General features: G+C 34.8%; 1 protein-coding gene across 1 annotated transcript in view; it reads left to right on the forward strand.

Moving 5' to 3' along the window:
* Positions 1-22,821, forward strand: part of S (EGF receptor activation regulator Star) — an 84,047-nt gene that overhangs the window by 56,879 nt on the left and 4,347 nt on the right. The gene's annotated exons all lie outside the window — the stretch shown is intronic.

Consider the following 22,821-nt stretch of genomic DNA (forward strand, 5'->3'; position numbering starts at 1 on the left):
TATGTGCATTATTACTTCGGAAACTAAAAGATAAAACAAAACAGAAAAAATTCGTAAGCAAACATAAAAACCGCGAACTCTCAAACAAATTTGCATTGCTTTGCCACAATTTAATTGAGAATTGTACAAGCAGCAATACTCCACGACGCCGCCGACTTAAGCCGCGGCCCTGCGAAAAAGTGCTAAAGTCGTCTCGGTTACCGCTGCCGTGTGCTGTGGTTAGTGCCACTGTCGGTTGGCAACAAAGCGTCGATGAATGAATTGGACGAGCAAACGACGGACGAATGGACAGACTGAGGCGCGGGCTGGTGCTCGCGCTGTCAATCCGGCAACAGCTGGATGATCGCCGCTAACTCTGCCGGCGCATACACAATAACTGTCTATGATGCATATGCTTCGTTGCAGAGGCGCATGTGCTCTTGTTGCTGTTGTTTGTATTGATTGCCTTGTTGCAGTTGGCTTGCTCTAGCCGTCGCTTTCGATTGCCTGACTGACTGACTCAGTGGCTGGCTGACTGCCTGTTTGTACGTGGGTTTTTTCCAAATCTTTTACTTCTTATTACAGGCTGCCTTTCGCAAAATGCTTTCTGTTTTTGCGAAACTTTTACACGCGGCAGCCAGCGGGCCAGCCAGACAATGAAATGCACCACCGCTAACCATCCGCTGTCGCTATTAAAATTTCGCGCACTCATCGGCCGCTCATACCTCAGCTATGACTCATCCTTGGCGTCGGATGTGACTACATACATACTTACAAATATATATATATATATGTACCTACCTTTTGCTGTTGCAGGCGTTATGCCGCAATGTTACTGCAGTAATTCTCATTTATTGTTGCTGTTGTTGTTGTGGTATACTTGGATTTGGTTGGAGGCAATTTCATTTATTTAATTCGCTAATCGTCTCTGATTGCCCGATTGCCTGATTGCAGTGTGTTGCTGTCTGTTTAAGTTGTTTTTTCTCAACAATTAGTTGTTGTTTTTTTATTTGACTGCAATTTTTTTAGCAGTTTTTCTTGCGTGAAATGGTGCAATATCCTGTCTTAACATCAGCGCTATCGTTTCAATTAAAGGTAAAGCGTAACTAATTTCAAAGAAATCACCCTAAAATAAGCTTTGAATGGATGGTGTTGGCTGGTGCCTTTATTCTAGCAACTCGCTATAGTAATATCATACTATTTATGGCACATAATGGGTATAATTGGAGCGTTAACTTTTGTGTGGTGTTTGTGCGAGGTACTTTAGTATTTTTGGTGAGATTTCCGATATTTTTATTCGACAAATTAAGTGCACGTGCTTCTTTTTCTCAAATGAAGGACTTGAATAATGAAAATATCTATTATGCCGAGAAAATGTTTTAGTTCTTAATTATATGCCAAGTTTTTCTAGGTAGTTATGCTATACAACGGAATTCGCCTTCGATTATCGAAAGCACCTGGTTTTTTTTTACCAATATTTATACCGTGAACAGGGTATATTAAGTTTGCCACGAAGTTTGTAGCACTAAAATGTATATATAAATGATCAACGTGACCAACTGATGTCCATGTCCGTCTATCGGTCTGTCCGCCCGTTTGTATATATAAGAACTAGTCGCTCAGTTTTTGAGATATCGATCTGAAATTTTGCACACTTCCTTTTCTCCCCTCGAAACTGCTCATTTGTCGAAACCGCCGATATCGGACCACTATAGCATTCCTGTAATTAAGACCAGAAAGTTTCCGGAAATTGTTCTTTTTCGATATTTACGGTTTGGTTCATCATGAACTCGTTCCAAAAGGACAGACGGTCAATAAAGAGTATTATTTGAGCGTTTTGATGCGTTTGCGCGAAAACATCCGTCACCACCGTAATCAGCGGATTTGGCCCCATGCGACTCGATTGAGGCCGTAAAAGAAAATTCGCAGAGGGAACTGAAGGCGATCCCGGACGGCGCCTACAAGGCCTCAAACTGAACTACAGCAGGGTTATATGTTTAATATATGAAGCATGCGTTTAGGAAATTTGCCGTTTTGATCTAAATTCAGATGGAGTTTGCGAGCTTTTCTTAGTACATACTATTTTGGAGATATACATATTTCAAGCTGGGTTTTACTATTTTTGTTCTATTCAGAGGTATCAAAGGTCCAAAAGGTTTCAAGAGCTCTTAAACGGTTACGAATTTTGGTCATGCTGTTGTTATTGTAGCGCTAGAAAATATTCTCCAAATAATTTTTAGGAATGCTGAATTGATATATAAACCGGCTCCTTCCCATTACGTGAACCCTAGCTATTTTCTATTTTGGTCAGGCTTTCTAACCGCAGTAATTCCACTGTAAAAGTAGTGTGAGTAGTCAACAGTATCTATTATAAATTCTTTGGTTTGCAGTTTGTGAATAAGTTTAAGCGTGTCTGAAAATTGATCCAGACTAAAGGTGTCGAATAATATTGCAAGTCTATCAGAAAGATGTGTAACATGACTTTTTTCTTCCAAGAATAGCATTTAATCTTTCATATCTTTAAGGATATTTTAGCTCTATCTGAAGCTTTATCTTTAACCTCATTCAGTTAACCTAACCTAACTTTAATTCATAATTATGCCATTACAAAAGTTAGACTACAAGAATATTTTAATAAGAACGGTTTATTTATATTTAATAACATAATGATATACCCTTTATTCACAAACTTTCATTGAGTATTGTTGTTAGTCTTGCATTCTACAGCAAAACTTTTTCCATTGACTTTGCGCTATTCATTATCAACGCATTAACAACAATTTAAATACTCACTCTGGTTGAGGCGTGTGGAAAGAGAAGGCGTGAAATATTATAGACGCACTCTAGGCTACAATAACAACAGCAATAACATGTAACTTGTAGTTGTAGTTGTATTTGGAAGTGACAACATTCTTGTGTCGCTTTTGTCTAGTCACCATGGCGTCCACTTAATTGCAACGTCCGCTAAGTCTTGCAAAACTCTCGCTTCCGACTGCGTGGTGGTAGGCGGCAGTAGTAAGTGGCAACTCCGCACAGAACTTGGCCAACTCAAAGTGAATTGACAGGGGGTAGGGTAGTGTTGTTGTAAGAGTAGCTGTTGATATTTGCAAACTAGTGTGCATACGAGTAATTTGCATGTCGTCGCACTGGACGTGCTGTTGTTGCCGTCGTTGCTGGGAGCGGTGCGCAAAAGCCGAACAGAGAATACAACTAAATTGATGTGAAGAAGACACAATTCACACTCGATGTGATAAATGCCTGATAAACCAATGATGTTGACTAAAAAAAATATTAATAAATAAATAAAAATAGTAAAATAAAAGATTCTTAGTCATCCAAAGGAAGCGGCCGCGCTTTACCGCTTGTCATGAATTTCTGTGTGTTCATACACACACAGCCATATAGACCTCTCAACAGACGTGGACCTGGGCGAGTTTCGTTTTGTTTCGCATCGTTTTTGTGGGAAGCTTGCGCTATTATTAGGGAGCCATCAGAAAACGATTTGCGATGTAATTTGCTGATAAGACATGAAATATTAAAATTATCATTTTGTTGTGCATATTTTTGTTCTCCTTCATTGTTATTATAGTCCAATCGATGTTATTTTATTGCTCTGTCTTTGTGATCGGTGCCATGAATAGCTGATGGAATTCATAAATGCAGGTTATGAATTTTAATTTAAATTTTTGTGTGAGAAAGTGCTTAATACTTCTGTTTACTGTTTCTCAAGTAATTTTTGTTTGTAGGTCTGTAATTTTAGCGAAGAAAACGTTTTAGTAATACTTGTAGCTACGACTTACATGGACTTGAGAAAGTGAATATATATATTTTTTAAATACAACCATCCATTAAGTTCTTAAACTACAAACGATAATTTAAAAAAAAAAAAAAAAAATTATTACTCAACACGGTTTCTTTAGATCTTGCGAGCGTTGTCCCAACTTAGCTTGTTTGAAAAATACTGGAGGTCTGCAAAATAGGCCTCCGTGGCGGCAAAACGACCCCTATTCGATTCGATTCGATTCGAACAACTGGTATGGGGCCAAATCAGAAGAATACGTTAAATGAGGCAGCAGTTCGTAGCCTAGTTAGACCAATTTGGTCTTGGCGATAGAAGCAATGAAAGCTTGTGAAATATTATGGCGGAAAAGCAAATTTTTTTCGCCAAATTATGCGGATTTTCTGCAAATTGGCGTCGAATCGGCTCTATAATTTTGTATAGTGAAGCCATTTCATCGTGTTTGCTTTTCTCCAGAAAGTCGAATACCACAAAGCGGTGGTCATCACCTTTCCGCCTTCGGAGCAGGTTTGCCCTGTTATTCGACTTTCTTTACAAGTTTGTCTATAGAGTATTTCACGTAGTGCTGTTTTTTGCTGCAATTTTATTTTGAAGGCTATTAACGGGATTTACAAATATTGCGCATAAATATCACACGTAGAGCAACGTTGTAAACTAAATTCGGTTAGTATTGTAACAGAAGAGAAAGAACTGCTGTATATGTAAACAAGAAAAACGGAACACCCTGTAATTGCTAAAGTGACGTCAGCAAACGTGTCTATCGAATGAAGAAAGTAGTGTCACATAGATACAAAAAGATGTTCTGGTGACGGTTAACCCTTAGCTGAAACGTAGTTGTATTTTAGTTACTTCGTTCACTAACCCGATATACTTTTATTCCCGTTTATTTTATATTTCCTGTCTACATATGTAAATTAATAGCAATTAATTTGGCAACATATTTTCCTGAAATCATTATTTAGTCTACTGTGAACGATTTTCAACCAAGCCCATAATCGTAAACATTGTATAACCAACATTTAATCGTCTGACAAATTTAGGCACTTGTGCTATACATATATAGAATATATGCAAATTTGCATATACTGCGATATACGTGTGTATATAATCGCCTTTCATTTTCGAGTATTTATAGATTCAATTAATTAAGCGATACTTAAATGCCAAAAAGAAAATTCGAAATTAAGCGCCAGCAAAATTTTTATTTCGATTTCTTCAAAGAGTGCTGAATCGTAAAATATAAATACATTTAACTTATTTTTTTAATATCTTACCCCAATTAATCCCTTTCACATTAACAGCCAATGGCTGACTGCACATGTACATATGTATGTCTATACGAGTATAACGTCTCGATGTCATACATATAACCACTTAAATAATTTCCCATTTTCCATTTTCCATTTTTAATTTATCTGCTGCCATTAATTTATCTTTATTTTAAATCATCTTATCAAAGTGACCGCCAACCATGCTTACAGCAGCTTATTATTCGTCGCTCACTTGGGTGACGGCCCCGCCTCTTGCGCTCACACCTTGCCGTTCATAAATTAAATCCGGCTAAAAATATCAACATTAAAATTCATGTTCGTCTGTATATCGGTGTATCTGGTTGGTTTGTCTCTGGCTGCCATATGTACATCGATCCATCGAATGCATTGCATTTATAGATGAGACACAGGCGAACCAAGCATCGCCAACCACATAGATTGGGGGACCATAATGTACTATGTATTAAATGTCTAGGTCTGTGGAAAGCGTTTTAAAAGCCGCGCCAGACAAATTGATCGCATCCAGACGACAGACGAACATCCATTGATTTTTTATTTGTTGAAAAAATTTTCACGAAAAAAATATTCGAATTAAATGCTTTGCTTCTTCTTTTTTTCAATTTCCCAGAATTCTTGGGTAAATACATATGTAATATCGCTCACTTGCTCTCACAGTGTTGCTGCTGCTGTTGTTGCCATCGCATGTTGCTGTCACTATGTCAACTTAGCTTATTAATGAAACCTATAGAGTGCTTAATTAAGTAGGGCCGTCAATGTTTTCGGTTGTGCTGAAGGCAAGAATGAAGAGGAGAATGTATTTTTTGTTATATTGTGGAAAAATTGAAGTGCTCATAAGAGATTTTTTGAGTCGCTTTTATACATTGGGTTGATTTCAAGACTGTATTGTTGGTTCCAAGTTTTGCTGTCTCTTGTAGCAGGGAATGATAAACCTTAATGTGTAGATCAGTTTCAATAAACTTCTGTAAAAAAATAGGGTTTATAAAAAACTCGTTGGATCTCTCTCCAATCTCCATCTACAATTAAATGGAATAAAGGCTCCATATCTCACATTATTTGTAAATTTTCTGAGGGCATTGTCTCGATATCTTGAAAAAAGTTGGCATTACAAAATATTTGGAAAATGAAATTTACAAATTTTCGAAAAACCTCTTATGTTGTTCTGAACTTGTAGAATCCTTCTTTAATCAAATTATAATAAAACCTCCACAAAACGCCATTTAAGTGTCACTATTTACATTATTCAGAAATCTTCTGAAGAAGTTGTAGAACTGTTTCTTGAAAAAATCGACATAGCACAAAATGTTTTCAAGTTAATTTACTTTCTACCCGAAAATTATCCGGTACTTATTGTTTGCAGATTTATTTTTAGTTCGATATTGGTCAATTTGTATAAAAAATCGGTAATTATCAGTGTATACTGTATTATTCTGTCCAAAATAAACCCTTGTACACTGAGTAACTATTTTGTCATAATAAATTGTGAGAAATCGAATGTGTCAAGTCTCTAGAATAACTACATCTTTATCTTATAAAGAGATCTTAGCAGGCGATGGTTGATGACAAGACTGCGATATCCTTCTGGTCTAGAGTACAACAACTGAACTACCAGCAAAGTTCATCTTGCCGCAATCGTAGGTGTTCTTACTGATAGGCATCCGTGTATTAAGGCTAAATATCTTATCGGACACAGACGAAACTAATATTAGGCTCAAAGCGCTTTTTTTTTAGGTATCACAATGGACCGGTGTTTTTCGCTGTCCAAGTGAGATTCCTGTTTGGCGATTGTAACAGGGTTGGCCTTTTAACCTAACCTAAGCTAGAAGGAGAGGGAGTGTGAGAATGGTAGAGAGGGCAGGAGGAGCGTTTTATTCCAACTATCTGATTCTTTCAGTGTTTCAAATAGAGTAAAAATAAAAATACCCATACGTTTAGTAAGAGGTATATGTAAGTGCACATACATATACCTATATTTCCATATTCTAATTGAAAGAAAAATATTTATTTTTTTTTTCTATTTTAACCGCCTCTTTCGTGCTCCTGTTCATACGCTGCTCTGTGCCGCCTGCTCATACGTTCACTCTCATGGCCAGTTGTGGTGGAGCCGCTTAATAAAATGATAAATTCTTTAACTAATTTGTCGTGTTGAAGAAATAAGTATTAACATACATACACACACAAACACATCTGCATATCACGTACTAAAGGATGGGTTAATATGAGGTCTCACATGCACGTACATTCATTAGAATTAGTTCCCATAAAATTTGTCTGCAGCTTCAGATGTCTGCTCACTTTTCATCTTTTTGTCAGCTTTTTGTTTGTGTGTTTGTTTATTGTGGTATTGTATACCTTTGCTGTCCAATGCGTATCAAATGCACGCATGTGTGTCTATATGTAAATACGCATGCCGTCTAGGCGGTGGGACGGTCTAAGTGTGACTTTTCGAATACACTGTATTTGTCGTCCGCCATTCATGATTCATCAAATTAAGTTCTTGTTTTTTTTTGGATTTTTTTATGAGCAAATACTTTTCTTTCACGCCCTACGTGGGTAAAAAAGTTTTTGCCGGATTTGTTGTTTTTGTATTGTTTAAAAGATTTTTGTAATTTAGACTTTATTTTGTTTGTAGTTCTTCATGTTGTTGTTGTATTTTTTATTAGTCGTTGCCGCTGTCGTTGCTGTTTTTGTAATTTTTGAAAGTTGTTGTTACTGTTTTATTTGTTGTTGGTTTTATTTTTAAAGTTATTTTGGTTTGGATGTGAATTTGCTCTCGAAAATATTTTGAATAAGTTCTTTTCACTCGTAGATCATGCTTCTATGCACTATTGTTCTTGTTGTTGTTGCAGTATATTATTTCTACGCTTCGCTATGATGATATGGCATTTGTTATTGTTTTATGCGTGTGAGCGCTTGCTATTTGACAATATTTATGCAATCCAACGGTTGATGGTTGCAGTCACGTTCCAAATAATTATCACCGCAACACATGTAGTCTCCATAAAAGTAATTTATATCTATTTCGGGTGTTTGTATGTGCATGTGTATGTCGTCATTTGAAAGCGTGTACCAGTTGAGTTTATTTTCATTTTGCCAAGTGTGCGTGAGAAAAGGGCGCAGAGGGATGAGCGCCTTGATTATAAGTGCCATGATTTGCTAGAATTTCACCCAACACACATACATACACACGCATACATGTATATAGTAAATGCAAATCATTCGCATGCGCGCATATTTGCATTACAAGCGAGTATTAGTAGTTTATCAAACAACTCTGTAAGGGTTCAAGTACATGACTCTGTTTGCTTAATCGCGTCAAGAATGCTTTTCATATAACACATACATATGCACACACACTTTTCTTTGCTTACTACCTGTTTTCTCCCCTACATCTCCACCTTAAGTATTGTTTGTTCTTTAATTCAAATAATTCGTTCCATTTTCATGCCATTCCCCGCCGCTTTTATTACAGACTTTATAAATCTACAAACTTTGTATGTGTTTGTGTTTGTATGTGTGTATCTGTGACGAACGCTTTGTTGTAGCACCACTTTTCTTCCTCTTGAAGTTAACCGTTAGTTTGCCGGTTTCTAGTGTACCCAATTTCGACGTTATCTGCTTGTCAATCTATCTATCAACTGGAATCATTGTGCGCATTTCAGTGCCTTTGCTACACATATACTGTAGTATTGTACTTCTTATGCAGTCAGTCAAACGCGTAGTTGCATACTTTTTCTGCTGCTTGAAGCCGCATATATTTCTTGAGTGTCGCGCACTTGAGCAATAACTGCAACATAAACCAACAAAATTGTTGTAGAAACTCAAAGGCAATGGCAATTTAGCGTATACCGCTTGTACCTGTACTAAATTATATAAACACACACACATACGTACATATGTACAAAGTGTGTGTGGAGCACATTCATTAAACCACTTTTAGTGCCTTCACCCATTTGTCACGCTGCCGAAAAGCACAGTGTGCCGAAAGATTGCTCCAAGTGCGGAGTTTCAAATTTGAAAGCAGAAAGGGCTAAAATACCATGGATGTGGCAGCTGTTTGTTGCCTCATTCGACAAATTCTGGCGTCGTACCGCTGGAGGTGTGAGCCGAACTCGGCATTGAACCGGACCAATAATTCGATCAATTCCCCTTTTCCAGGTAGTCGACGTAGATCACATTTTCTTAATCCCAGAAAAAGATGACCATCACCTTAGCGGCTGATAGGACCGTCTTTGCCTCCTTCGGAGCATGTTCGCCGTGTGAACTCCACTGTTTCGACTGTTCATTGGTCTATTGTGTATGGATCTATTTCATGTTTCATCGACGTTCACGAAACGCTGCTTAAACTTCTTCCGATTGCGCTTAAACTCTGCGTCAAACTCTGCTCTGAACCGGTCTCACGCTTGCACTTATTGTCCAGAGTTAGCCAACGCGAAATCCATCGCGGCGACAGCTTTCTTATGCCCAATATTTCATGCTGGATATGGGTCAAGTGGTCTTTTGAATGTTTGTTTGTTTGTGTGAGATCATGGACCGTCCAACTTGCAACCACATTGAAACTCTTTGACTCCAAATATTGAGGGTTGTTCGGTGAAGCGAGGCGCAATCTCTTCCAGCTGAATAGGCTTCTTTTTTACCATGCTGTATCAGCAGAAGTTACGAAAAATATGTTGATTTCTTGATTTCTCGGGTTTTCTAATATTAACACTAGAACTACGAACCGGTCAAGATGACCGGTTGCATCATTTATTTATACAATTTCCTCTTTATTCCTATTTAATATTTTACGATAATGTCATGATTTTTATTAAATTGTGTATAGAATAATATTGTAGATTATTTTGTTCTTACGCTTCTAATTTTCGTAGAGAGAGAGACCTATTTGAAATATGTATATGGTAAATCTTCGAAATTCTAGTGTTAATATCGGTGCAATCGGTTGTTGCACCGAAAATTCAGACGATATTGTTTGTCCCTTCGAGATTTTAACTCTCGAAGAGCCTGACTATTAGCTTCCAAGATATGTTTCGTCTTGTCTTTATTTGTCAATAAAGTCCAATCTAATGTAGAAAAGTCACATTGCTGAACAAATGTTACATAAGATTGACCTTAGGATATACGTGTAGAGAAAATTTTAGCGATTTATCTTTTTTTAATATTTTTAGTTGGTTCCTTATGTCCAATTTTGTAAGTTGGTGTTATGTATTGTTTATGGAAGGAATGTTTGGTCGGTTTTTCCTTGACTCAGACTGGGTAGGAGTATAAATCATGAGTTTGTTGTCGTATTATGAATCATAAAAAAACTTTTCATGCCTTTCTTTCTTTGTCCCTGGTTATTGTTTTTGGTTCTAGCGGTAGGAAACCATTCTGCAAGTAATTTTTTGTCGAGTTGCCAGTTCTTAGTCAAATAAAAATCCGTGTCCGTTTCGGTTATGTAGACCCGTTTGTTCTGGGAATGGCAGTGACTAGATCTTACTTCGACATATTGACAGTTCTAGCTCTAGCTATCCTACCATACATATTCAGTTACGATTACATCAACTTTAGTTTTCTTCATGAGCATCGATTAACAAGGCGAAAATAGGGGAGATCCTTATTAAGGGAGACTTTTCATACTCTGGTTTCGCATATAACCTCTAACTTATATAAAGCCATCATAACCTAAATGCCGTTTTTTACTACTTCATGAATTTTCTATTTCTCAATAATTTTAAAAATTGCTTCCTTTACTGAACACTGTAGAGGATGTAGCCAGTAGTTATTTTTTTAGTGAGTAGTTACATTGCTTGCTTTCGAAACCATTGTGTCTACCAATGCGTTTGAGTTTATGTCAACATCAGCTGAACATTTCGGTAACAACCAACGCAATGACAAATCTACAGTAATAGAAATATACTCACAATGCAAATTCATTACGACGCATGGCGCTCATTATTAATGTATAAATACATATGTACATACGTATTTGATTGCTCAAAAATCTCCAAATGTCTCCTAAATCACGCCTGGGAATAACAGCTGGGTGATGATGATAAATATTAGTTTTATACAGATTCGTTAAACGGGTGCGTTCATTAGCTGCAACAAATCGTATTAACCTAACATGAATTTTCACACTTTATATATGTATCTAGCTTAATGTAATCAAATACTTCCATTACATGATTATAATAAAGCAATAACGGGTATGGTTGTGCCGCTAACATTTGCGGCATACATCGGCTTCATTGATTAATTGATTGATAGCTGCGTAAATGACCCATATCAGCCAGCGGCTGCACACGCCCTAGATCAGATCAATTTCGATAAACCCGATTATGCATTAACTTTGAGTGCCCTTTGACACGAATATGTGCATCCTTCATCGCTAATTCAATAAAGTGCAATATGCGTCATGCGTTCGCTATACATCTCATAATGTATTCTAAACTACCCTCCTGATTTTCCGCATTCTAACGAACAAATTTAATTGTACTGTATTGTTTTTCTGTTTTACTCTTTCGATTTAGCACCAAAAGCAGTGTGAAGCACATGTACTCGTACTTAAGCTCGGCGCGTAGCAGCAACCCTCACTCATAGCCGTAACTTCAACCGGCCTCCATGTTCCCCTCCACCAAAGACTCAGCCGGCAGTGGCACGATTGTGGCACTTGAAGCGATTAAAATCTTACTGCTTACTTAATACTCTTTTCATTTGCTTCTTCCTCCGCATACTTAAATATATTGTAGGTAGAAACTCAATGCATTTAATTTGAATCATTACCCGGCAACTTGGCTTGGTGTGTGGCTCCAGCGCCACAAATCCTAAGCCGCAACCCAACTCTCTGTGCATTTGGCTCTCGCATGTAGGGTTTGTTTTTATTTTATTTTATTTTTCATCGTTCATCACTGATGTGATTTCACGATTTTCCGCTTTATGGCGTTCGCCGGTTGTCGGCAGTTGGCTGACAGCGGCTCAAGTCGAAAACTGTGCGCAGCAATAGAATTAACGCAGCGTGCAACAAACGATCTACTTTCGTGGCAGGCGGTATAGCCTGTTGTAAAACACATGCCATAGTGTTGCATTAGCGAGTGGTGTGGATGGCTTGAGTGGAAAGTGTAAGTCGGCTAGCACTCATATCCGGGTAGCGTGTACTCGCCGACTGCCCGCATATTGGTGTTGGCTTTCCGATACATTCAAATTATGCAAAAATAGTTGCAACATATAAAATGTCACTTTTGAGTTATGCATGCATAATGTATGTGCCTGCAACCCCTTGTTGTTGGAGCGCCATACCCCTTTCGAAATTGCGCAATTTACCGTAAGCTTTATCGTTGAAAGCGTTTTGGCTGCAAGCCACACTAAATTTGTTTTGTTACTTTCGCATTTTTTTATATTTTTTTGTTATTTCCATTTTCAATTTTCCTCTTTCCTTAATTTATCGCATATCTATCGTGTGTCTTCCAAACCCTTTTTATTTTATTTCGCAATTTGTATTTCTTCGCTCGTTTTTGCCACTTTTTGCGAAACCGATAAAGATCTTAAGCGTTTCTTTATTATTCCTCGAAACGCAGCCAAGCACGTGACACACAATTTACATTCATATTTTTATTTTCTTTCTACTATGTATTTCTTTACTCGTTTACTACATATATGCGGCTAATATTGTAATCTTACATATTTCCACTACTCGTGTTGGTAGTTTGCGACTCGTTATTCATGCCCGATTATTATTTTACGGTTTTGTACATTATTAATAGATTAGTTTATGATGGCGGTGAATACATTAATAGTAAATGTTTGTTATTAACATAGATATTACAGTCGTTATGACTCGCATTTGCTAGCTCGTGTACTTAAAATATGGTTGTAATTTATTTTTCTAGACGAAATTTAGTTTCGGAAAGTAAAAAATGTTTGAAGAAATGTTTTACTATGGCTCATGAACCTTGGAACATAACTTAAACTATTAATATAAATTAAATCGGTCATTAACCAGTAGATAATTGATCGGTACAGATATTCCTAGGTCCTGATAAACCACAAAAAGAAAATTTCTTTTCCGTCTTATATAAATATTTTTCCATAGTGTCTAAAGAGAACATGGGACATGCTGCCTAATTCCACCTAACTTTGGTTAGACCTTGGTTTGTGCTAGTCTCCGATTAGGTTATACTAGACGGCTATCAGGATAAACATAGACCTACTGTTTCTTAGTAATGTCAGATGAAGGTTTTGTTTAATTCGAGATAAAGTATTCGTCATAAAAGATGTCAACGCTTTTTGCGAATTTTAAGAGAACCTTGTTATATAATTTTCATACTTGCGTAAGACAAGTTCTAGATAACGCTGGATAGATGCAGAGAAGGTGTTCCAGCGTCTTTCTCGTGCCTACTTCCCTGCACTTTCTGCATGTGTCGTTGTTACCAATGCCCATCCTACTTGCATGTGATCTGGCTAAGTTGTGAGCTGTCATTAAGCCAACAACCGGCGATCCTGCAGTCTTTTCGAGACGCAGTAAGTAAAAAGCATGCGAGTTTTTCTTCGGCGCCCTTGCACATGATTTTGGCGATTCTGCATGTGCTTAAGGTGTTCCATTTCACACTGGTCCGTCAGTCTGCTCATTCGAAAATTTCTTTATGTAAATGGTTATGTCGAGGAATGGTTTCATTCCGCTGTATACTGCTGGGTGATTAGGTTGATCCATTGTCAGTACTAGGGTGTCCGCAAGAGATAACTCCGGCTCGAGGAAGGACGTAAGAGCTTTATATAGCTTCTAGTTCTCAACAAAGCTCGATTTTTCTCAGTTGTAAGGTTGCTGATACGCAAGTTTCTGTTGAATATCTATGTTATGTGGAGTTTACTCTCCTAACCAGATCTGTAATGAACTCAAGATTCTTTGATAATGCATGAGGTTTTTAGTCCATATTCAATGGCCGTTGAAATCTTGATATAATTATTGGGGATTAGAGTTAAAACTCATTGATTCTAATATCTTCAACAATACGTATGGAATTTAATACGATCGCCGGACATCAGTCTTAACACCCAACCTTACTTAGGGGATATCAGTTATAACAACAAAAATTGTTCCCTGTTTAAAAGGCTTCAAGACGTATTTCATTTCAAGCTCCTTTAAATTTATTTACCTAATAAGTTAGCTAGCAAACATTTCTTATTAAGTCGGTAATTTCCATTTTAGTTCACCCACCGTTAATATTAATAGCTTTAGATAAGAATAAGCCACCTTTTGTAGTGCCGCAAAATATTTATAGTTTGGTTTATTAGTCATACTCTTTTTTCACAATTTTCGACGTAAACTTGCCGTTAACTTTAGGAGGGCACAGCTGGCGGTTTGGCTAAAGAGGGCGCGTAAACATTCCTCTGACTTTTCATTTCTATTGCACATATTTGTATTTCAAACTAATTATAACCTATTTGAAGTGACAAAAGCAAATTGCTAGGGATTTGCCAACAAAAGCAATATATTGCTATTCACAAATCTCAAAAAAAAAAATGGAAATAGAAATAATAGGTTATATGTCTACCCATTATGCACCGGTAAAAGTTAGAAATCAAAGCATTTTTTGTGTGAAATAATATAGAGGTTAAGGGTGCATTTTTTTGATTGAGTGCTAGTTTCGTTAGTACGCGCCAAATCAATACGGAATATTTTTCATTTAATTATTATGCAGCTATGAACCAGAAATTCAGGCATATACATAAGTATGTGTTGAATAGAGTACTAATCGATTGATTATAGCATTTTTCAAGTATTGAGGTTATATTTGGAACTACAGCTACACTATTGTATTCGTTTAAGTGCACTAGCCGGTGCTGGAGTGCGACACTCATTGCACAAACAAACAAAAAATCAAACAATAAAAAGCAGTAAATGAAACAGCCATTTTCTTGTTGTATATAATGCTACAAAAACAACTACGATCCCTTCCTCGTTGTATGGCGCTTATGTCCTTGCTTCGCCGCTCAAAGAGTTTTCGTCGTTTCATGAATAATTGAATATGAACAATATTTGACTGTGACATATTGTTATATATTTGTATTTGTACTTCGTTTTTGTGCTCGGCTTATTTTCACTCACACTCCTAAATAATTTATTCATCGCTGTTGTTTCCCTCTTTAACAATTTTTCTCTTTATTTTATTATTTTTCGTTTAATTTCTTTTCGTAAACTTTTCTGGGTAAAATTAATTGCAACCCCTGCAAAGGTTTAAAGGTTTAAGCTGTCATTAAGGACTTTCTTAAATACCTTATTACTGACTATTATTCAACTTAAGACAGTGAGTTGAAAGAAAACGACTTGCTTGGCTGCTCTGCTATCACCATTATGTATATGGATCGCATCGACCCTCAGTTTTTTAATTGCTTTTCTGCTGTCTCAAACTTTTTTTTTTTAGTTTTCTTCTGCTTTTGAATATGACCCTTGGTTGCGTTGACCTGGCAAAACATTTAACTGCAATTAGCGACTGATGACCGACCGTTTTGCATAAGGTTAAGCGTATATTTATACATATATATATTATATACATACATATATAATATGTTGAAAAAAATTGCTTAAATGAAATATCGCTATTTTTTGTTGGCTCATGACTTATGAAATTTTAATTGAAAGGGCGTAACGGTACAAGAAAAATTAGCAAAACGATGAAATATTTATAAATAATATAGTACGCTAAACGGGGGACCGAAGAGCGGCGGAAATTCGCCACACACACACATGGAACAACTTTAATTACACCATTTTGTAGCAGTCATAAAGTCTAGCAATAAAAGTTACCAGTTTTTGTGTAGAAATTAAAATTAAAAAAGAGCAGAAAAACTGAAAAACTACGATGGCAGTGTATTTAATTCGAGCAGGTTGTTTTACTTATTTTATTTATACGAGTAGTCTTTGACTTGAACAAGCCGTGGGGCCTTAAATTTTAAAATCTTTCTCCCTGTTTCTGATACAAAACCTAACCTTAAATAAATTATTGTAAAAGTTTCATGCCATTTTATGCAATCTTTCTCAAGTTTTGGTCTCAAAGTGACCCTGCCTCTGCGTCCGTCACCGTATTCGCCAGATTTGTTCCCAGAAACTATTTTCTTTTACCAAGACTCAAAATGTGACTCATTCAAAAAAATTTTATTCAGATATGTACGTCAAGATGTGTAAAATTATATAAACATTTTTTAAATTTCGCAGAATATTATTTATAACAAAAATATTTAATAATAAATATAAATTTTTTTTTTTAGAAAAAATACAATTAAAATTTTTTGTTATTTATAATTTTTTTTTTTTTAATTTTTTATATTTTAATTTTTGTTTTTACTTTAGTAATATTGATAGAAGGTATTTATTGTTAATGTATTTCTTAAATTTTGTTAAAATTTGGCAATAATAAAAAAAATAAAATGATTATATATTAAGAAAAAAATTTAATTCTCAAAATATAATAAAATTAATATAATAAACACTATTTTTTTAAATAATTTTTTTTTTTTATTTTAATAAAATTATTTTTTAGTAAACATTTTTTTTAATATTTTTTTTTGATTTGTCAAATTTTAAAAATTTTATTTATTAAAATATTTTTTTTTATTAAAAAAATTTTAATAAAAATATTATTTTGTAGTAAAAACTATTTTTGCGAAACAAAATTATTTTTTTAGTAAAATAATTTTTTTATATTGTGTTTTTGATGTGTCAAATTTTAACGAAATTGTCAAAAAACTTTTTGCTATAGCTTTAGTTTATTAGTAATATTATTATTAAAACTTTTTAAAAAATCAGTATATTATTTCAAAATCTTAAATAAAAAAATCCTTCCAAGCGGTTTGAAGCTCTTGCCATTAATTTCAAAATGTTGCGTTGGGTATAAAACTCGTTCATAAACTTTATTGACTTCCCCCCATCTACTAAAACAAAAAGCTTCCTCTTACCACATTTACAAATACAAATGAAAATAAATGTAACTAAGTCATAAATTTTTGCTATTTAGTATTCTATCCACGTGCCATAATTTGACGCACACTCGCATAGATACATGACTACATAGTTTTCCCAGCACCTACACTTCTCTTTAAACACGCAAACTCACACACAAAGTTTCTTTTACCTCTTTAGTACACATCACACTCCTCAACAAGCCCCAACTCTTTATATTACTGCCTCCATTGATGTTGCCGCCAAAATTGTATATCCAATTGTTATTCATACCTAAAATAACACACTATAATCATGTTACAGTGTCATAAAATCGAATAATCCATTAGCTATACTTAGATCGGCATTAAATGTGGAAAATCGATCTGCGTTCGAAATTCATAATGCGCTACACAGACATACTTGTACACTCATTCAAATGTTTGTATATGTCAGCCGTAAGCTCGTCATTTGTTTTTAATGCCCGTCCATATGATTTTGAAGTTTGGTACAGCTTTAATTAGGACAATCAGTTTGAAGTTGAAATTCGAGATAATTTGCTTGTGTTGTTGTTTACCAAATCTGCTTTGTTGTAATTTTTAGTTGCTTTCACGATTTTATTGCTATTTTTAAATGATACACAGCTTAGACCCACTATTTATGGAATTTATAGCGGAAATCAATAGTTTTGATTTGTTATGTGATACTTTGACATTTATTAAGGTTTATTGAACACAATTGTCATACGTTCGGTATTTAAAAACTGTTTGTGTTCAGTTAATTATTTGACATAGTTTTTTGTTGTTGATTTTTAAATTGCAATGAATTAATTTGCTCGATTAAATCCCTTTAAGATATGAAGAGAGCTTTTTATCGAGTTATTATTGGATTTGGACTTCGAAAAGTTATTCATGAACTTATACAGCCTGAAAATATTTAGACAGGTTGTCGGCCTCTGCAAAAACAACTTAAAGTAAAAAGAAATCATAAGGTGCTAGACCAGTTTAGAGCTCTCAAAAAAGGTCTAACTTTGATAAATTATCCTGTGAGTAAGGAAAAAGAAATTTAATCTATTTTTCAGACCTGTATTATTGTATAAGGGTTAAAAAAAACTATATTTCCCTTTTTGTACAAAATTGTGGTTAGTTACTGCGCCATTCTTTGGAATCACTTTCTTCAAGAGAGCTTTGACGGGCGACGGTTATTGTATGAAGTCTTGTTATCTGAAACAAAATAAAAAACAAGATCTTAATCTACTTAAGACAGATTATTAACGTATGAATGTAATTGACTTTGAATACTTTTTTTTACGAAATGGTGGATTTGTAAAATAAATTAAATCTTTTTACCGAAAAAAATTAGCTGTAAATTATTTATAAAAAGTTGCTATAACAACAACAAAATCGTACGTTTTTCGATAGATCATATTACTCTGAAGGTACAGTTAAAATTGCGAGTGGATACGTACGATAGTCTCCGAGTACCATCGTCGCTCGATTTGAAGATGAGTTTGTAGTAATTTTTTTAATACCCTAAAGTGTAGTTAAAGCTTTAAAATATATTTTTTTTGCAAGTCTAGAGCTCCATAAATACTTGAGTGAACCTGAATGGAAAATTCCATTTATATATAATTATTGCTCTTTGTTCTGATATCTTCTCTTCTTCCAAGAACTATATCAAACCGTTATTTTATACTTTTTTATCACTTAATATTTTTATGCTATAGAGCATAATAGTTTTATTCACCTAACAGTTGTTTGTATTGCCTAAAACTAATCAAGTTAGATATAGCGTTATGTATATATATATGTGTAAATGATCAGGATGAAGAGACGAGTTGAAATCCGGGAGACTGTCTGTTCGTCTGTGCAAGCGGTAATCTTATTGAAATATCTTTATGAAACTTGGTACACATGTTTCTTGGTACCGTGAGCCGGTGGCTATTGCATATGGGCGTAATCGGACCACTGCCACGCTCGCAAAACGTCATTCATCAAAAACAAATAAATTGCCATAACCAGGCTCCACAATAAGACTGGAAGGCGCATCTGCAGTTTAAAAGTTTTTTTTAAGTGGGTGTGGTCCCGCCCCGTAATAGGTTTAATTTGCATATCTCCTAAACCCATAAAGCTGTAATAACAAAATTCGCTGAGAACAAATATTTTTAGGATCTCTATCGACAGTGTGCAAATGGGTGATATCGGGTGACAACCACGCCTATTTCCCATATAACACCATTTCAATTCCATCTGATTCTTTCACTTTCCACTATGCATATCAAGCAACAATGATTATATGGGGGTAAAACTTTGCGTGAATAATACGTTTAAAGTATGCCACCTTGTGACCAAAAATTTTCTAAATCGAACCAAAACTTTTCAAGCCCCTAGGTACTGAATATGTGGACTTCGGTGCCTATAGTTGACTTTTTACCGAAAATATCGGTCAACATAGAACAAGGTGGCAAGATCCACAAAGAAATCTAAAACGAGTATACCATTTGACTTTCCGAGAGTAGAAAGTGTTCCGTTACATCCGAACTTAGCCCTTCCTTACTTGTTTTATTTTACATTATGTTTTCCAAACTGTTCGTAGAGTGATATTCTTTTTTGTCATTTAATTTATTATTAATTTCAGTGTATACAAAATATAGTATAAGAAATTAAAGCCAACAATATAAAATAATTTCTCTATTTCTCTTCCTTGTAATAAAACAAGTTATAATAATTACAACGACAGCTCCATTACAAATTTCTCCTAAAATATTAAGCGCTATTAAATTTAATGTGTTTTTTTAGTGTTTTCTGTGAATTTACACTATTCAAGTAAGCGGCAGGGCTTGTAGATCTTTATACAACTTACTATCAGAAACAAAGGGCGCAATTGATTTTTGTTTTCTTTTTATGTGAACTTTTTTGCATTTGGATTTAATTTAATGCTTGTATTAATGTTTTTGAAATTTCGAATATTTTTTTTTTGGATGTATTTTCTTTTATTATTTGTATTTGTATATGTTTCAAGGCAAAAAAAAATTCTCTTTTTGCGAATTTTTTTCTTAAATATGGATTGAGTAATTTTATTCGGACCTGTTGTATATTAGTGAGCATACTTTCAACAGTATATAAGCCGGCAACAGAGCTTCCCCCAGAACGTCTTGAGAAAAAACCAATTTGCGGTGTTCACCTTAACTCGGCTGGAAATTATTTGATAAAAAAACCGAGAAAAATTAGGTAAATTATGATCAAATGTTCCCCCCACGCTCTCTGATAATTTTTTTCATTTAAAAATTTTTGCGGCTATTTAAAGAGTAAACTGTTATTTTCCACTTATTATTATGTTATTTTCCAATTTCGTCATTTTGAGGGTGGAAAACACCCTTGATGTAAATAAAAAGTTTTTTTTTTTTACTAAACGTTTTGGGGCGGTATTTTATATGTCGAAAATGTGTATAAAGTTTGAAATGAATCGGTCAAGTAGTTTTGAAATGACATTGAACACGGACTTCAAAAAAGTAGTTTTGAGAAAAACGCGTCTAAAGTTTATGAACTTTACCGACCGCCCGCAGCAGTTAGAGTTAAAGCGTTAAAGGCCAGTAGATTAATAGGAAAATAACTTAAGAATGTTGCTTCTATCGGTCTAAAATTTTAAGGACATATTCTTGAAATGTTAAACAATAAGATAAGAAAAAAATCTATTAACCCTAACCCTAACCCCCTCTTTAGTAGTAATCGCAACAATCACTAATTTATTTAGCAATTAATATCCCACTTTTTCATTCTGAATGCATTTATTTAATTTGTAAAATATTCTAAAATTCAAAAATGGTGGCAACCCTAATTTTTCTTTTCCTGTTTAAAGTCAATTTTTTATAGTTTTTTATAACTTTTTGATTTCTTTATTAATTATTTTAAAATAAAAAATGGTGGCAACCCTAATTTTCCATTTCATGTTTAAACCCAATTATTCACAGTCTTCTTCTTTCAGATACTCGCGAATATTGATTTTTTTTTTGTTTTTTAAAAGAAGAATTTTTTACTTAAAGAAGACAGTTTGTTTCTTTAAAGACTTGTTTTCTATGATAAATCTTCTTCAATGATTCTATTAACACTAGCTTAAGAGCTCGCATATATATAAGTTTTGACCTAGTTATATATAAATATATATAATATATTTTATGAATAGTGACTAAATTTCGCATTTCTTTTTTCTTTTTCCTTACTTTGTGCCGTTTTTGAGCTTGTCATCTAACCTTGTCATAAAATAAATTAATGCCATAGTTCACTATAAACATTTTCGTAGTACACCCACATTATTGCAAGTGTTCAAAGTAAACTTTAGAGTTTTATAAACCAACTTTAAAACCATTAGACCAAAGTGCTGTCGTAAATAGTTGGTTGGCAAAAAGTGGGCGGATTGTCGAGTGAGTAAACAGAAATTGAAAATGTTAGAAAATTACATAGAAAATTAAAAGCAAACAATGTCCGAAAAGAGTTCAACACGGTACGTGCCACATTTCGTAGCCACACAGCAATCAACTTTTTTTTTCTGCAAGTCTAACGGTCACTACAAAGTAGTAGCGCTAGCTAAATGGGTGTGAAATGTGCTGCGGGCATTTTCAAATTACCAAGCAACTAACACCTTTTGCCCATTTCCGAACACACTTCCTTTATACCGTACACATACGCACATGCATGTTTGCGTATGTGGCACGTATCCTTTCGCCTTTACTATCCTTTCATTTGCGTTTTATAACCACCTCGACGCGCCAACAAACCCTTCAGTTCCAGTAGGTGGCATAATATGTTGCAAATCGGTTACCTCAGCACCATAGCTAGTGCCGTGCGGGGGCGTGCCGCTTTCACCTTCAACTTTGACAGCTTGTAATTTATTCAAATGTGCGCCAGTTATTTTACTTTTTAACATATTTTTCGCATTTATTTGCATTTTTTACTTTTGCCGGCTGCAAAAGTTTCGGTGTCGGCGTTTTGTTGTGCCATTTGGGCATAGCATGTGAAAGTCAAATAAACTACTGGAATGGATCGTATATAAATTTGCACTAAGCATTTCACAATTATTAATGCTTTGTTGTTTTCTTTTTTCTGTTATAAATATTTACTGTTGTTTTTGTTGCTGTTCTGACAACGAAATAATAGCGGTTGTGTTGCTTTATTAGCCTTATATAATTTAATGATTTCATATCTTTATGCTGATTAGGTAATTTTTGCAAGGACACGCTTTTATTTAGTTTGCCCGAAGTAATTGTAGGGTAATTAGGCGCTAATGGAGTTGAAATGAAATGGATTGACAAACGGTATTATAAAATGTTTGTAATTTAAATGAATTTCTATTTTTGTGTTTTTTTTTCAAAATTGAAAAGGACGATGTTAGAAATCTTAGATCAATGATGGTAGTAAAACCTTCTATATCTGTTTAAAATTTCTTCAGATATTCAAAATCAGTGTCTCACCGTCAGGCACTGATCATCGTAGTGTCCTTGCAGTAAATCTGCGCCAATATTGTACCGTCTAGGTAGTAAAGAACAGTTTAAGTTGACGTAATAGCTAATAAATGTTTCGAGTAAATTTTAACGTCGGTAACCTACCCATATACCACCCAGTCAAAAAAGTTTATTCGATATATTTCTCTAGACTTAAATTTCAAAAGACAAGTTTGTAAATTTGACAGCTGTCCGAGAATTTTTTTCGTATTTTGAAAATAAAATATGCAAAAAAATATATTTTAAATATTATAGGTATATCAAAACGAAGTGTTAGACGTCTCATTCGATATCATTTTTTTCCAATTTTCTAAACTATGCCCGACCAAAACAAAACTACGTGACC

The sequence above is a fragment of the Bactrocera oleae genome, chromosome 3 (assembly GCF_042242935.1).
Source record: "Bactrocera oleae isolate idBacOlea1 chromosome 3, idBacOlea1, whole genome shotgun sequence".
In the NCBI taxonomy this organism is placed as follows: Eukaryota; Metazoa; Arthropoda; class Insecta; order Diptera; family Tephritidae; genus Bactrocera; species Bactrocera oleae.